This window comes from Haemaphysalis longicornis, unplaced genomic scaffold (assembly GCF_048455015.1).
Source record: "Haemaphysalis longicornis isolate Haplotype H1 unplaced genomic scaffold, Haemaphysalis longicornis Haplotype H1 scaffold_4, whole genome shotgun sequence".
Lineage (NCBI taxonomy): Eukaryota > Metazoa > Arthropoda > Arachnida > Ixodida > Ixodidae > Haemaphysalis > Haemaphysalis longicornis.
The window spans coordinates 80,700,035-80,713,377 of NW_027526361.1; the positions used below are offsets into that span (position 1 = coordinate 80,700,035).

Below are 13,343 nucleotides of genomic sequence, written 5' to 3' on the forward strand. Positions count from 1 at the left end.
GCTCATGCCAACCTGGCCCACATCATCTGGGCATGCCCCCAGGACCCTTTCCCCGAAATCCCTTCTGAGGAGAGGTGGGAGGCCTCGCTTCGCAGCCCCGACGCGGACCTACAGGTACGCCTGGTCAAGAGGGCGGAAGAGGTCGCCGAAAGGCATCGGCCTACGGTCACCACGAGCTCGCCCACCTAACTCAAGGAGAAGACGTCCTGGTGGGGTGGACGTTCAGCCCTTACCCGTCGCCAACATAAGGACTTCAATTCTCCTTGGTCGCTTCCTCAGCCAATAAAGTGTTTTCTCTCTCTCTCTCTCGGATGCGGTCAAGTCGACACGGAAAGAACCACTTAACCACCGGCGCAGCTGTAGCAGCCATCGTCGCGGTACTACCGACATCAATTCGTGAGCAAAGGCGTCATTAGACTCATTTTTTATCATTTTCCCATGGCTTTTCGGCGTTCGCTGTCAGTCGTACTCATCCACTGTCCGCTGAAACACGTCATCACTGACAAGCGGAAGCTACGACCGAGGCAGGCAATTTCGAACGCCTGCCTTAAGCAACAGAAATGTGGAAAGAAGGACAATGGTAGTACGGCCGCGACGCGAGAAAAGACACGTGAATTCGGCTGGGGCTGCGTCGGAGCATTGAAGTTCGGTCCACGCTCTATCGGTGGTACAATTTTCGGCAGACCGTAGCCAGCCGCGCCCACAACTGACGCCATCGTATCAAAGCGGCTCTCCCATCGTAACTAGTGCCGGGAGTCGCATTGTGTCGTCTAACTCAAAAATGGGGCAAAACATTACTGCCAGTGTCTCAAAATCAAAGGTAACGCCAATATTTTGGTCTGAAACGAACTAAAATGTATCGTAGTAAACCTAGTAAATATGAATCCTGATATATATGCCTAATGTTACTCGTTTTTAATTTTCTTTTCCAATTTCCCGGGCTCTGTCACCGGTACAAGGTGTGTGGGAAAAACGAGGGATGACACGTCGCGGCGAACTTAAAAAAATAACTTCACCCATAATATCTAAGGATTTCATCCCGAAGAACGGTCACGCAAAAATCTTTGACCGGCCCTACTGAGAAAAGGCAGAGCTGTTCTCACAATCTCCAGGATACCAAAAATCTATAACTACTTCGGCCTCATTTTAAAACTCCTAACCAGGGGGACGCATAACTGTAAGAAGAAACGGTAAGACTCATGCAGGCGTTGTTTATAAGCCAGGTATTGTACAGCCTGCCGTACCGCAAACTAACCCTCACAGAAGAAAACCAACGAAACGCTTTCATCAGAACAGCTTGTAAGGCAGCCCTCAACCTTTCACTTTGTACGGTCGCCAACAAGGTCCTGAAATTGGGCTTTTATAACACCTTTGAAGACATCAGGGAAGCCACTCTTCCAGAGCAAAGGATGCGACTGTGAAAAAAAATCGGGACACCGAAATCATTGAATTCCTTCTTATAGAGGAGCAGGTGAGAAGACGGGATAAAATTCCTTCGATTAAAGTACTGAAACCATTCAAAAGTTCTAAAACTATGCAAACATAACATTCACTGAAGCCGGAACGAATGAAAGTACAGATGCAACAATTGTTGTAGTGGATTACCCTAGTCATCTTTGTGAGTGCATGAAAGTACAGATGCAACAATTGTTGTAGTGGATTACCCTAGTCATCTTTGTGAGTGCATGAACCTCCACCACACGCAGGAACGGGAGCAGCAGAAATTGGAGCCATCTTCTTAGAAATCCAACTAGCAAAATTATTAAACACAAGCGCGAAGATCATTAGAGATTGTCATTACAGCATTAAAAGTTTTATTACAGACAGATAACTAAAATGTTTAGGAAAGATCCTCCCATCCACAAGGAAGGAAGTTCAGATTGTATGGACAGTCGGACGCGGGGGTCTTGAAGGGATCGAGGCTGCTGACCAAGAAGCGCGCGAACTCACGCCGCGTGCTCCTAGCGACACGACTGCCACACTTCCCTCCCCGAAAAGTATGAAGAACGTCACCTCTCTCTATGCCTTGGAACACGATCTCCCCAGTGCCACACGGAGCTCTCAGGGCTGAAGGATCGCAAACTCTGCGCAGGATACAAACCGATATATATATATCCACAAAATGTCCGACTTGAACTGGAAACTGAAAAGTACGCACCCTCTTCCACACAACCTAGCCATGTCCAAGGCTCAGGGGAGAATACCTCAAACATTCCACATGCTGCTTCTTTGGAGAAATGGGAGGTAGCTTTGATTAGCTCGTCACCTCAGGGTCAGCGTGAGCTTGTTGAGAAAACAGGGAACGAGCTGCTGCATGGCTCGGAACTGCGGCTCCCCCTCTGCCCAAGCTCCCACTATTTCTTACTGAACAAAGGTATTATTTTATATATCTTTCATAGGAAATACCAAAATATTGAGACCGCCCATGGCATGAAAGAATAAGCTCTTTGTACAAAAGCCACTGTCGCCTCCCCGCTGAAATTGACCAACACGAAGCAGCCGCAACCTTTCACAACCACATCTTAAGCCACACAAACGTACATGGCGTCTTGCTTTCCTGTACCACGGCGGTTTAAAACTGTTGAGGCTAGTCTTGCTCTCTTGGTTGACCTTCAGTGCTCGAAAAGCATGAATCATAAACTCAGCAACTGCGTTCCAAAAAGGCTCCTAAACGTAGATGTCACTGTAATTTTTTTTGTTAAGAGTAGACTTCGATGTGTGACACCCCTACTAGGAGAAGCTTTTTAAAGTAGGCTTTGCTTTTAAACATGAGTGCAGTGCTTGAAAGACAGTTTTAGAGGCAGTGTACGCCATTTCAAGTCAAATATGAGGCGCCGGAGACGAGCAGGTATTTCAAAGGAGAGGGTGTTAACACAGTGCGAGAAGGCAAAACCCGCGATCAGACACGGCACGGGCAGAGAATGCCGCCACTGCAGCTAATAGAACCAGAGTCTTTCAACAGCGGAGCTATTGTTACTGGCCGTAAGTTCGCCGCTGCAGGAAAAAATACAAAGAAGCGCTTGTGACCGCGTTCCTCGCGGTGACCGCCAAGTCCCCGGCTCGCGCAGTGGCTTTAGCAAAAAAAAAAAACATTCTAGCGTTGTCATTCACCGCTACCACGCATGAAAAAAATCCAGCGCTAATACTACAGATGAAAAGACACCCTGCTTGGTAGAGGTCACCGCGGCAACCACGGCAATCGCTAGAGACGATAAGTCGCCCTTGTTGTGCGGCGTACGAAAACGTCGACGACGAAAATGACGAGCTCACCCTGGCCTTGCTTAAACTAAGGTCATTGAAATACTATGCCTCCGACGTCAACCTCGACACCACAACGGTACTAAAACTCCACTTTGTGGCCGGCAATGCTCACTTACAACAGCTTCGCCATTCAAGTATTGCGCATGAGTGCAAGCTGTCCTGAATTTTTTTTTTTCATCCTTAGCAGTAAAAAAAACGGAGGAGTTAGCCTAGAATAACAGCTGCACTGTAAAACAAGAAGGAATCTTGAGTATTACTCAGATATTTACTGTGGTAGCACTATCTGATATTACCTAATATCTCTGGTATTATCTGATAACAGCTGTTCTATAAAAAACAATTGCTCTTGAATACCACTGGGATAATTAACGTGCAAGAAAGCTGTCATATCACTGTCGTGTCTTTTATTATTGTGAAAAGAGTTGCACTGCAAACAGAATAGCTGTTTTACATTACCCCGATAATTAATGCGGGAGAATAGCTCTGATGTTTCTCGCAATATCAGAGATATTTCTCTGATAAGTAAAACTTGACGTTAGCAAAACCAGGAAGTGCTGAGCCAATAACCAGTCCTCGGGCCGACGGAACCAAAAGGAGAAGGCAGCAACTGTAGAACAAAGTTGGTCCTGGTTGAACCGGGAGCTCTCGATAAGGGATTATGCGTACATGACTACCCTGCTATGCACCTATGGGCTGATCTGTCCTGTATTGGTTATATTTTCGCCATGAGTAGATTGAGCTGGGGAAATAATCACGGAAATGCTAAGAAAGCAACACCGGTATACTACCTTCTCGGTGTTCCACGTGGCCTCACCAATTGCAGGGAAATAAAAATTTCGAAAGCAAAGATGTAAGAGCATGAAGCAGCTCGCAGCCCTCTGAAGACAAGGAACAACCTCACATAGCGTAATGATGAACGGAATAATAGAAACTATTACGGACAAAACAATCGTTTTGAAGGGACACGAAATTTGCACCAGGCACCAAGAAAACAGAGCGACGTCGGAAACGTCGGAGGCAGAGGAACGCCCTTTGCTGCCGCTGGAGCAACTAGGATCAATTAAAGAGGGGGCCCGGCCGGCCCGTGCTTCCGCGCTACTCCGACCGGCCCCTTCTCCGTTTTCTCCTCTTCCCGCTTTCCCGCTCCCTGGTGCGGGCTCGGTTCGCCCGCACGCCACCGGCACGACTGCCGCGCTCGCGGGCTGAAAAGCGCGCCTCCGCTCCAGTCACTCAGCCCGCTCGCCGCTTCGACGCCGGTCCCTGCCGCTGCCGTCACTGCGTGCTCTGCTGCTGCCAGTGCCGTCGCTGGACGCCGTTGCGCTGCTGGCGGGAGCAGCGTGACTGCAGCGTGCCGTCCCCGCCCACATCTGGCGTTGCCGCTCTTCCGAAACGCCAGGAGCTTCTCGGACGACTCTCGACCGCTTCGGTGTCGGAAGAGTGGAGCCCCATCGTCTTCCCCGAACTCCCGTAATCTTTACGCGCGTCTTCGCGGTTCTTTCGCGAACTTCTGGCGGCAACAAAAGTTTCTTTCCATTCGGTTGTGTGCGTCGATCGAAGTTGTTGCAAGTTGTATTCAACGCTGTTTTGATTACTCTGCGATTGCAAATAACTGAGACGGCTAACTTCCACACTCTTCGGCAGTACTGCCCCGAATCCCATGTGGTCCTTTTAAATAGACGACTGCACGGAGATAGCGCGTTTCATCTGAACGCCGGTTACTTCACGCTGTCTTTATCGGCAGTGCCACACAGTGGAAAGGGGTGTTGCCGGCTAATGCATCTGTAGCGGGCCGAGCGTATCACGTTCGAACTTTCAGACGAACTTTCGTTCGTCTTCGTCCTTTTCTGCCGAACTCTTGTCAGCTTTCCAAGAGCTTCGAGCGACGAAGAAAAAACGTACCGAAGGAATCGGCGTTGCGTCGAGGTGTTGCGCATCTTTGTGAGTGAGTGCCGCGCATATATTGTAGCCCTGAAACGCCGCAAGAAACGCGCCGAAGATCGGGCTTTCGTGTTCGATGATGTGACCTAGCAGGCCACTGTTGCCGAGGGTATGAGCAGTTTTGAAAAATCACGCCCCTCCAACCGCCAAACTTTCCGCGGTAAGTTTCCGTAATCCGCGAATCACAACCGAAGAAAGCCCCGACAGCTTGATCACTAGTATTACCCAATACCGGAGCAGTCCCCCAACACTTGTATATATATTTCGCCCAATACCGGCGCGCATTTTTCACAAATATTCGCATCGTATCTTTGCGAGCGTGTAATCGTCGGTGCGTGTACCCCGTGTGTACCCCTCGTGAATAAGTATCACGAAACTGTAGTGCTAGAAATAAAAAAAGCCTCCCTATCATCCAAGTAGTCCACACACAAGTCTCAAGGGATTAACCAACCTTCGCACTGCTGACGCGGACGAAGTTGGAGTGAAACCTCTGCAACTCGCCACATCACGAAAGCGTGCCCCGACGTTGGATTTGGTTCGATCAAGTTGATTCTATTTTCTCCAATTGTGCTCTCGGAAAGTGTTCAGTGTGTGTGGGGGTGGGTACGAGTGTGGGTGTGCGTGTCGGTGTGCTTGTACGTTGGAGTACTCCGGATAAAGAACCCCGACCTAACGGAGTGATTTCTGTCATCGTATAGTCAGCGGATAGCGTCTTTCCTCGCTGCCGGCTGCACGACTGGATAACAGCAACCGTGTGTAGTTCCGTGCGGTGGAACAAAGTGCGACCAAGTTCGTCCATCTGTGTAACACTAGGTGCCACGCGAGCATTTGTGCCCTTTCCTGGAGTATATACTGAGAGAAGTGCTCGCTACGGCGTCCTAGGAATACCTTCCCTCCAAGATAAAGGTAAGGGACAACGTCACGTTTATTAAAGCCGGCGTTCTTCAACTGCCTTTACTTTCACCTGCTTCGGCTACGCGTGCGATGAACAAAAGCGACTTGAGAAAAACCAGAGAAAAAAGAAGCGCGATAACTGGATCACGCTTGTGCCGCGACATCAACCTTTGCAGGCCTTGTTTGGGGCGCTCGCACCCCGCGGAAATGATTTTATGGCGGTGGGTGATGTTTCGAGGTGGCGGTTTCGGTGTTGTAGTCTTTGCCGCGTTGGTTTTTGCTGCGTGGGTGTGCGTGTCAAGTGGCGTGGGCATCCAGTTTACATCAGCTTTCATTACGCGTCGCCCGCGAAACATGGTGTGTAGACGGTGTTTTTTGGAAGCCTCTCTGCAGCACAGCTTAACGTCACTAATGATTTTTTGCGCGAGCTTTAACGCAAAGCGGCAGCAGACAACAGTGGAGCACCTTTTCCTTGACCTTTTCTTTCACTGCCCTAGTCATAAGCCTCTTTGCCGTAGAGCTTGCATACCGGGCAACTTCAACAACGTTTCGTCTTTCACTTTTCATCTTATGCAGAACTCAAATAAGTTGCCGGCAATTGATGCTAACGAGTTTTTGAAGCTTCACACATGTATTCAATCGTTCGTGCTTGATTTTTGTGTGTTTGTGTGTGCTTGTTCATGAGTTCTGCGCGTTTATAATACAGTGCATTGTGTGGAATAAGAAACAGCTTGTTCCTTTTAGAGCATTCCTGAGCAATGTTAAAGCTTCAAAATAGACTGTTTAGACAGGTAGATGTCCAAGACAGGCAACAGAGTACATATTTTTCTATTTCTTTTAGTTTGTAGCCCCAATGCGAAAACAAGGTTATATGTTATCATTGTTAGACGCGGTGAATGCCAAACCGCGATAGTAGGCCCAAGCTCGAAAGAATGTTGTACCGTGATATGCTGATGTTGCTGAGGAAAATAATAAAAAGCAAGTGTTTTGAGAAGAGCAAAAGAAATTTAGCCAGCCACATTAAAATCACTATCTTGTCCGCATGACCTTACTTTCCTCGAAATTACGCACAAGAAAAGATAGCAGCGCATCTGCTTACTTAGCTGCCAATGTCGGCGAAATACGAGTGTTCTGCCGCCCGTCCCCATTCATCTCCATCTGCAGTGGCAAGCCCCGCCTTTGGTGAGGGTAATCTCTTCAGTGCCCATTGAAAATCTCTCTCTCTCTCTCTCTCTCTCTCTCTCTCTCTCTCTCTCTCTCTCTCTCTCTCTCTCTCTCTCTCTCTCTCTGTTTATATATGTGTGTGTGGGTGTGCGTGTGCGTGCGTGTGTGTGTGTGTGTGCGCGCGTGTGCGTGTGTGTGTGTGCGGGCGCGCGCGTGTGCGTGCGGGCGTGTGTGTGTGCGTGCGTGTGTGTGTGTGTGTGCGCGTGTGCCTGTGTGTGTGTGTGTGTGTGTGTGGGCGCGCGCGTGTGCGTGCGTGCGTGCGTGCGTGCGTGTGTGCGTGTGTGTGTGTGTGTGTGTGCGTGTGTGTGTGTGTGTGTGTGTGTGTGTGTGTGTGTAAACTTAGCATTTGTCACCTTTTGTTTTTCAATTTAATACAAGCACTGCAAAAATACTGCGGATAAAACACTAGAGTTTCCCTCAAATTTGCGTCCTAAGCTTCCTGCCGGAAGTGTAACACCTACATACTCTCTGGACCACGGTAGAACCATCTATTAAGCGTGATATGGCACCCAAAGCAAGCCCTCAGTTGCAATCAAAATTTACTCCCAATATCGCGCACAAATCAATTACCTCCTTCAATGCAAGCTTTCAAAGAGCACTTTGCCGAACACGTACTTGCTTACATGTCGTGAGTGCGCCCCAAATGCCGCGCCTACCACATCCCCTCTCATCATTCTCTTCAGTGACAGGCCAGCGGTACCCGCCGCGGTGGCTCAGTGGCTAAGGCGTTGCGCTGCTAAGTACGAGGTTGCGGGTTCGATTCCCAGTCACGGCGGCCACTTTTATGTTGGAGACGAAAAGCAAAGGCGCCCGTGTGTACGAGATTTCTGTGCACGTTAGAGATCCCCAGGTGGTCAAAATTAATCCGGAGCCCTCAACTACGCCGCGCCTCATCGCCTGCGTTGCGTCGGCGCGTTAAACCCTACAAACAAACAATCAAGTTGGCAGGAACGTCGAATGCGCTTTGTAACGGGTGGGATATCAGTTTAAGCACTCCGTATGGCTCGTCTGTTTCGTAGTTACCGTGTTGACAGGGACCCGTCTGGGCACTTGCTCATTCCTTTTAGGTAGGGGAGATTAGTAGCGCCGCCGGCCCTCGCCATGCCCGTGCATCTGTTACGGCAGGGTGCGCCCTCCTCGCCCTGCCTGCGTGCGCAGGCGCAGTCGGGTGCCGGTCAACACGGTAACCACGGAACATACGGAGTATACAGAGTGCTAAAGCTCTCTATCGTCAACCACCACGACGTAATCGAAGCGATGGATGGGCCGCGGTCAGCGGCCTGAGGCTTGCCGTTCGAAATTTGCGAAATGTGGTCTTTATTTTGATAAGTACCGTCTGTCCGAACACTCTTTCGTGCCATCACTTCAGAATCTACATGACTACTATGCCCGAGACGGTTGCGTTTCTTTGGCATCATTGCCTTTTAATTAGTTGTAGGGTATAAAGCGCCGACGCAACGCAGGCGATGAGGCGCGCCGTAGTGGAGAGCTCCGGATTAATTTTGACCACCTGGGCATCTTTAACGTGCACCGATGTCTCGTACACACGGGCGTTTTTGCTTTTCGCCGCCATCAGAAAGCCGCCGCCGCGACCTGGAATAGAACCCGCGTTCTCGTGCTCAGCAAGACAACGCCTTAGCCACTGAGCCCCTTGGCGGATAATCATTGCCTTGTAACTAGAAGAGCATGTAACAAGGATTAGTACAACTCGGGTGAAAAAATATACAAAAACGAACACATAAAGTACTGCTCCGTACGAAATGCTCTAAAGTAGACCTCGTATACATCTTGCTAAATTGCTTCTACACTAACATCGGGCATACACGTGTGGGACTGAAATTTGCCCCCCCCCCCCCCACATTAAAAAAAAATTGTTTATTCGCACGAACGAAATTGGGCTTGCTCCCCCTAGCACAATACTTCTCGCCTATATTACAATAATCCGGTTTAGTTGAGAATCCACATAGTATAAAAATTAACAATCTTGAGGAAATCCAAAGATGAGCTGTTTAGTTTATTTTCAACAGCTTGCGCGAGTCTCACTCCCCAACTGAACTGAGTATTAAGAACCAAATTTAAACTTTAGAATTCCGAAGAAAAATAGCAGGTCTGAAATTTCTTTTCTACTTATCTAGCAACAAAAGCATACTAGGTGCATCAAACATCCTTGATTCCGTATCTTCGCGTCCGACAAGACAATATTATTCACACAACCTCACACCTATCTTTGCCCGTTCTAATAGTTTTAAATACTCGTTTTTTCCTCGCGCAATAACAAATTGGAATGAACTGCCACAAAATATCTTCAGTCTGGTACTTTTCTAAAACGTATCGAAAGTTATTATGAAGTGTGATTTCGATTTTGTGTCTTACTGTATTGCATGAAGTTTGTCTGTGGATTTTGCATGCCTCTATTGCTGCTCATTTGGTCGTGGTTATTTGCTTTGCAACACCGCCACTCCTGCTTGAGCCATTTTGTGGTGTGCAGTATTTTCTAGATTAGGTAAATAAACAAAAGGTTATTGCAGCATCTTGTTCACGTCAGCTGGATCGTTGTTGGACTTTTCTTGATGCGATGTAAGGCTTCACTGGACGGGTACCTAAAGATAGGCGTAAAGGTGCCAACTAGTACCCATTAGAAACAGTACTCGTAGTATTCATTGCACGCCAAGCTGCTGGCACTAAATGACGTTGGAAGGCCTGAAAGCGCAACATCTGGCCTAAACTGCGGCGAGCCGAGGTTCCGTTTCTCCGCCAAATTGATGCGGTCCCAGATATAGAGCACATGCGAACAGTGCAGCGTAGAAAAATGCTTCATAAGCTGCATGCGTGCTGCTGCATTGCATCTTGCTACGCGGCATGCCGTTTCCCAGTCAGTAGAGGCCGGGCATTTCTTCTTACTCCTAGAGCCGTCTACTGTCTAGCTATGAAAAGGCCCGCATCATCTTGATGAAATGGTAAAACGAGTTTGATGTTTGGTATCTTCGGTCTGGCGGCTAGCGTCGCGGCTTCTAATTCCTGCATCCTGGGTGCTACCTCCAGCAATTTCATCATTCTTTCTTCCTGGGATATTTTTTTAGGGGGAAAATGTTCCCTCGGGTACATTCTACGCATATTTTTCGTAAATAAGTGGCGTTTAATTTTTGGAACAGCGAAGCTGTTTAGCCAATCCCCATTTTGCGCGTCCGCAGTTAAAAATACCAAGAAAATGCTGAGCGAACGCCCGATACACTGTTTAAAACCGTACCACAATCCTCATCCCCAAAATATGCACGCAGACTGACAGACCGGTAGGCGTCAAGAGAGAAGCCAAGCTCAGGAACACCTCTACTGCAGGCGCTGAGACGTTGAATACACGGATGCCAACACACACCTTCGCGGCTCCTGTACGATGGCCAGGGTCATAACCAGGGATGCGATTATCGTTTCTGCCTCAACCAAATCGTCCCCTACGTGGGTAGCTGAAGAACTAGAAATTGCCCTGGCCATTATCCCCTCCAACTTATCAAACATGACCACCGACTCACAACCTGCATGTTGAAGCTTCCTGGCTAGGAACGTGCCCCGCCCCCTCCTTTTAAACTCCTCATGCGACATCAACCCTTGTATGTGGACCTTGTATGGGCACCGGCCAAAATTTCATTTGCCCATCAGCAAGCCTACGCTGTTACATCTAGGCTGCAGTGCATTTTTTAAAGTTCTCCCCATTGGTCACTTTTAGAGAAATCGCGGAGTGTTGTAGATTGCCAAGACAACATTGCCCAACCCCACATCCAAAACTTCCCAAAGAAGCCGAAGCAACCCTCCGCCTGCGTCAAAACCGCACTTTCCCTCCAACCCGGTTGCATTCTCTATACCCTGACCGTTACTCTGCAGTATGCCAATATTGTAATCAACCAGGGAGGCTACCTCACATCATCCCAGGATGTGCAGAAAGCCCAAATATTCCCTTTCGTCTCCCTCCCCTCCCTCTCTCGGATCTGTGGGAGGACTTGACAACCAGCGGTCAACCGGAGGCGCTGCTCCTTTTGGCATCTGGAACGAAGACCGCCCAGTTGTCTCATGGATCCCTGGTTCGAGGGATGACTCTCACGAAGAACAGCTCAATAAATGTTTCCACCACTATACCCAAACTTTCTAAAACAACAGTACACGTTGTCCTTATACACGGCTGGGAAACCAAGCTAGGTAATATCTTACGAGAATGAAATATTTGTAGTCCTTCTTAGTTTGTCATTATTGACGCCAATAAATTACGTATTCAAAACCTTGCTTGACAAGACCAACATTGCTAAAAATTGTATTTTACATTGTCTCACAAACCGTTAAGCAGCCCATAATTTACGTTAAAATCTCATATTGGCATCCTACTTTGTTTTTAATTGGTAAGCATCGCTCAGAAGTTACTTGACCACGTTGTCGAAATATGGGCCGCCTTCATGATCGGAACAGAGCGACCGGAAGCTATCGCTCGAATATCCTGCAGCACATTTGGTTCGAGGTCCCAGAGGCTTTATATTTTCATGACTGCATATAATGCCCGAAAAGATATTTTTTAGCAGCTCACTTGTGTAAAACCGCGATGCAGTGAATCCAATTTTAAATATGATTGGGGACGTAAAGACTTGTCTCTTGACAGCTGGCCTTCCTCCATCAGGTGTTGCAATGAAGTTCATCGATTAAAAACTTTAGTTCTTCGAACTCGCCATCACGAGCTTGCTTTGCAGGAGCGGAACCACTAAACTACGAGGTCAGGCAGTCCTCGGTTAAACAGAGCCTGCAATGCACGAGGACACATATTCAAACGTTGCCCTAGATTGCGCATTATGTCGCTCGGCTGAGCTCCCTAGAAAATGCCAGTGGGCGTACCGGCGGTGGGAACCGCAAATGGGACCCTGTAGACATGCGCAAGAACTTCTTATTTCTTCATTTCCATATTTTTTATTTAAGCAGCGAACTTTTTTCTTAGAAGCATTGATTCCCATTCGAGAGAATGAGCACAATATTTTGTGCTCTGTCGCTGCATTTCGCATTCTCTGTGCGAGAATGGAAAAATATTCGGGGGACGAAACGATAATACTTAGTCCTGCATATTTTATGATTGAGGTCTTTGAGGGTATGCGGAAGGGAATTTTTTTTCAACTAGGATATCGGGGTGTGCGCGCTCAAGTTTATGGACTAGGAAATCTCGGGAAAAAGGGGAGGGGGGGCACTGTTTTCCTTACTTTCGTGGTCGGTATACGCGAGGCGGAAACCGTATCGAAGGAGACTTGCATTATTGAAGTCACGTCTTCAGTTATGTGTCCGGCCTTATGAAGAGCCGGAAAATATGAAAGTGCTGTCCGTACAGGACATTCCGTTTTTGTAGCCTCCGGGGAAGAGAAAGAAAGCAATTGCATTCCTGTCTCCACCTCCGATCTTGTTTTCTCGATCAATTGATATTACTGTGCAGACGGCAGGCAGCACTCAGAACATACACCAAAGGGTTCGTCCGTACTCCAATCGTCGACACACTGACTCCGCGAAGGGATTAGCAGACTCCTTCCGACTTATTTTCCTCTTCGCTTTTTACGGATTGGTATGGGTGGCGAAAAAGCAGGTATCATTTGTGCAGAACACCGCGACTTTCAAAGTTTAAATTTGCGAAGTCGGGTTTAAACTGCGCCGAAAAACAGACTACCTTGTTCGTGATTGACGCACCACCGAGCGCTATTTCCTATTAGCCCATCTCTCACGAGGCCTTTTCGAAGTTCCTTTCTGTGACGCGAACTAGCCGAAAGCGCAATGTTGGTGCGGTAAACCAACATACCTGGCGTAATGCTCTTAGCGTAAGAAGGTAGGAATTTATTTAGCAATCAAGTCCTTACTGTTTCATTGGAACGGTTAAGAGGAGTAATAAAAAACTAGGAGGGTTGTTTGCAAACCGTGTACGCCTAAAAATGTCTTAGATCTGATTTAATTCCGCAGGGATTTTTTAAACAGCCGCGAAAGTACGCAATCTTAATCAACTTGTTAGTTTTGATGCT

General features: G+C 48.0%; 1 long non-coding RNA gene across 1 annotated transcript in view; it reads left to right on the forward strand.

Annotated features, from left to right (window-relative positions):
- Positions 1-4,234: 4,234 nt before the first annotated feature.
- The window catches only part of LOC144180412 (uncharacterized), a 589,231-nt gene continuing 580,122 nt past the window's right edge, over positions 4,235-13,343 (forward strand). Inside the window, exon 1 of the long non-coding RNA XR_013324407.1 lies at positions 4,235-6,105. This is a non-coding gene — a long non-coding RNA (uncharacterized LOC144180412). The remainder of the gene's footprint in view (positions 6,106-13,343) is intronic.